Below are 4612 nucleotides of genomic sequence, written 5' to 3'. Positions count from 1 at the left end.
AGGTTATCGTAAAGTATTATTGTTGACATTACCCTTGAGGTAAAAGGTTGGGAGGCGAAAATATAAGCCCCTATCTTTCTCTATGTCCGATTGAAACTTTGAACCCATAATTATCACATGAGTGTTAACAATTGTGAAAGATTAAATGATAGTTGAGTATGTGGACTTGCTGAAAATCTCTTGAATTGACTCTTTCCGATGTTATGATATATTGCAATTGCTTCAGTGACTGATATCATAGTTTGTTAGTTTTCAATGAAGTTTCTAATTCATGTTTTTACTTTGTGAATGAGTTGTTACTTTAGCATAAGAAATTATATGGCATTATATGTTGTTGTTCTAAAGATGATCATGATGCCCTCATGTCCGCATTTTATTTTATTGACACCTCTATCTCTAAACATGTGGACATATTTTTCGATATCGGCTTTCGCTTGAGGACAAGCGAGGTCTAAGCTTGGGGGAGTTGATATGTCCATTTTGCATCATTCTTTGATATTGATATTTATTGCATTATGGGCTGTTATTACACATTATATCACAATACTTATGCCTTTTCTCTCTTATTTTATAAGGTTCACATGAAGAGGGAGAATGCTGGTAGCTGGAATTCTGGACTGGAAAAGGAGCAAATATTAGAGACCTATTCTACACAACTCCAAAAGTCCTGAAACTTCACGAAAAATATTTTTGGAATATATAAAAAATAGTGGGCGAAGAAAGCACCAGAGGGGGCCCACCTGCCATCCACAAGGGTGGAGGGCGCGCCCTACCCCCCCTAGGGGCGCCCTCCGGTCTTGTGGGCCACCTGGCAGGCCCCCGATGCCCATCTTCTGCTATATGGTGTGTTTTGACCTGGAAAAAATCAGAAGGAAGCTTTCGAGAAAAGCACCGCCGTCTCGAGACGAAACTTGGGCAGAACCAATCTAGTGAAGGAAATATGCCCTAGAGGCAATAATAAAGTTCTTATTTATATTTCCTTATATAATGATAAATGTTTATTATTCATGCTAGAATTGTATTAACTGGAAACTTAGTACACGTGTGAATACATAGACAAACAAGATGATTAGTACATGTGTGACCTAGCTTTCTGCCTCCTTGGTTGCTGCATCATGTGTTCGGCTATCATGCTGCCGGACAGGGTTTCCAGAGATTAAAGTCCTGAAAGAGAAAAATAACAAAGCGAGAAGCCCCTAGTGCGGTTTAAGCCGCGTATTAGGGCGTGCCGTAGTTGTGCCCCCCCTCCCCGCCTATGCCCATGGTATTTTTAGTGCGTAATTATGTACGCATGGCACGAATTTCGCCGTTTGGCTTGGGCCGGGGTGGGGGACGCATTGCTACGCGAGCTCAGGTCGTGCCAGGCAGTCTAGTTGCCGATTACTCCGAGCGCGCTTGAAGGTGTCCGGGTCTTGAAACGCCGAACTGGTGGATTCCCTTGAGAGGCTGCTTTGCACTTCTGCTGCGAGGGCCGCAGTGTGCTCCTCTGTGCGGAGAGAGCGCTCTGTGTTTCCATTAACTGTGATGACCCCCCGAGGTCCTGGCATCTTGAGCTTGATGTATGCATAATGCGGTACCGCATTGAATCTCCCAAATGCGGTTCGCCCGAGCAGTGCATGATAGCCACTGCGGAACGGGACTATATCAAAGATTAATTCTTCGCTTCGGAAGTTATACGGGGATCCAAAGACCACTTTCCAGTGTAATTGAGCCTGTGCAATGGGCCTCTACACCTGGAATGACGCCTTTAAAGGTCATTTTTGTGGGTTTGATCCTTGAGGGGTCTATACCCATTTTGTGCACCGTGTCCTGGTAAAGCAGGTTCAGGCTGCTGCCGCCATCCATAAGGACTCGAGTGAGGTGAAATCCGTTGATGATTGGGTCTAAGACCAGTGCGGTGAATCCGCCATGACGGATACTAGTGGGGTGGTCCCTGCGATCGAAGGTGATCGGACAGGAGGACCATGGGTTGAACTTTGGGGCGACTGGCTCCAGCACATATACGTCCCTGAGCACACGCTTCCGCTCCCTCTTGGGGATGTGGGTTGCGTATATCATGTTCACCGTCCGCACTTGTGGGGGGAACCTCTTCTGTCCTCCGGTGTTCGGCTGCCGGGGCTCTTCCTCGTCATCGCTATGTGGCCCCTTATCTTTGTTTTCGGCAATTAAATTGCCGGCCTGCTTGAATACCCAACAATCCCTATTGGTGTGGTTGGCTAGCTTGTCGGGGTGCCGTGTATCTGACATGAGCGATCGAGTATGAGGTCCAAACTGGACGGGCCTGGAGTGCTTCTTTTAAATGGCTTTTCCGCTGACCAGGTTTAGAGCCTTTGAATCCGGCATTGACTGCCGTATCCTCGGTATTGTCGCTGTTAATGCGGCGCTTATGTTTATTTTGACGTGACCTGCCATTGCCGTCCTTGGTATCCAAAGTACCACGGTTCTTTGATATGTTATTACTGCGAGCCAGCCAGCTGTCTTCTCCTGCACAAAAGCGGGTCATGAGTGTCGTGAGGGCTGCCATAGATTTCGGCTTTTCCTGACCAAGGTGCCGGGCTAGCCACTCGTCGCGGATGTTGTGCTTGAAAGCTGCTAGAGCCTCTGCATCCGGACAGTCGACAATTTGATTTTTCTTTGTTAGGAACCGTGTCCAGAATTGCCTGGCCGATTCCTCTGACTGCTGAATTATGTGGCTCAAGTCATCGGCATCTGGTGGTCGCATATAAGTGCCCTGAAAGTTGTCGAGGAATGCGGCTTCCAGATCCTCCCAACAGCCAATGGACTCTGCTGGCAAGCTATTGAGCCAATGCCGAGCTGGTCCTTTGAGTTTGAGTGGGAGATATTTAATGGCGTGTAGATCATCACCGCGTGCCATGTGGATATGCAGGAGGAAATCCTCGATCCATATAGCAGGATCTGTTGTGCTGTCGTATGATTCAATATTTACGGGTTTGAAACCCTCTGGGATTTGATGATCCATTACTTCGTCTTTGAATCATAGGGGGTGTGCGGCGCCTCTGTACTGGACTATGTCGTGACGCAGCTCGAATGAGTCGTGTCCGCTATGGTCGTCCCGGCCGGACTTACTTTTACTATATCCGGCGTGACGTTTATCGTCTTGCATAGTGGCGCGCCCTCGTGATCTGTAGATCGATCTTGCATGTTTTTCTTTGTCCTCCAATACATCTCGCAGGTCTGGCATATTTCCCCATGCCTTTTTATTTGAATGGCGTCGGGGTGCAGGCTGAGTTTTTGGCTGGAATGCCTCTCTATCGCGGCCACGAGGTGGCCGATCAGCCGCGTCATACGCTTCTTCCTCCAGTCGGGGTAGCAACCTGCATTTTGGGTAACTCTTGGAGGGGCGCTCAAGTTTATATTCCTCGGCCGCGAGGACTTCAGTCCATCTGTTAGCTAGCAGATCTTGATCAGCTTGAAGCTACTGCTGCTTTTTCTTAAGGCTATTTGCCGTGGCTATAAGCCGGCGCTTGAAGCGCTCTTGTTCGACGGGATCCTATGGCACGACGAATTCGGCATCGTCGAGACTTGCCTCGTCTTCGGAGGGGGGCATGTAATTATCATCCTCCGCCTCTCCATCTGCCACTCCCTCATCAGGGCTGGCTTCTCCATCCTCCTGTGCTGAATCTTGCTGGAGGCGGTTGTCTTGGGCACTGTCCGGGGTGTTGTTATCTGCTATGCCAGAATCACCATTTTTGCGTTGGCAGGACTTAGAGCGGCGCCGCTGACTCTGGCGCTTAGGTTGCTTCCTGGAGGGGTCATCCTCCGCTGTCTCGTCGCCATTGCCTTCTTTGGGTGTGTCCACCATGTATATATCATATGATGAGGTGGCTGCCCAGTGCCCTGTGGGCAGTGGTTCCTCTTCGTCTCCCGCATCGTCGTCCATACCGTAGATGTCTTCGGAGTTGAAGTCGAGCATGTTGGTTAAGTCGTCGACAGTGGCTACTAAGTGGGTGGTGGGTGGGCAGCGAATTTCTTGGTCATCCGCATCCCAATCCTGCCGGACATAGTTTGGCTAGGATCCTCCTGACAAGGAGAGAGACCTTAATGAGTTCAGTATGTCGCCAAAGGGCGAGTGCTGAAAAATATCCACGGAGGTAAACTCCATGATCGGTGCCCAATCGGATTCGCTAGGAATGGGCGCAGGCGGTTCGGAGTCCGTGGTCGGAGAAGGATCCGGCAGTCTGACAGCATGGCTCTTGTGCAGGGTAAGGTCGATGTTTGGCTCGATCGCCGCTGAGGGTAAGGCCTCCGTGGTGGGGTCTATCCACCCATCCATGGACGACGCAACTAGCTCCGAATTGAGGGTCGGAGCGGCTGCCGGTGCGATCTCCCGGACGTTGTCTGATGGTAGAGCTAAATCGTACTCATCGTGACCGCGTGACACACAAGGCAGAGGCTCGAATCCGTCGAAGATCAAGTCTCCGCGGATATCGGCCGTGTAGTTTAAGCTTCCAAACCCGACCTGGTGGCCAGGGGCGTAACTTTCGATCTGCTCCAGATGGCCAAGCGAGTTGGCCCGTAGTGCGAAGCCGCCGAATACAAAAATCTGTCCAGGGAGAAAAGTCTCACCCTGGACCGCATCGCTAACGATGAC

The sequence above is a fragment of the Triticum dicoccoides genome, chromosome 1A (assembly GCF_002162155.2).
Source record: "Triticum dicoccoides isolate Atlit2015 ecotype Zavitan chromosome 1A, WEW_v2.0, whole genome shotgun sequence".
Lineage (NCBI taxonomy): Eukaryota > Viridiplantae > Streptophyta > Magnoliopsida > Poales > Poaceae > Triticum > Triticum dicoccoides.
Note: the sequence above shows the minus strand (reverse complement) of the source record.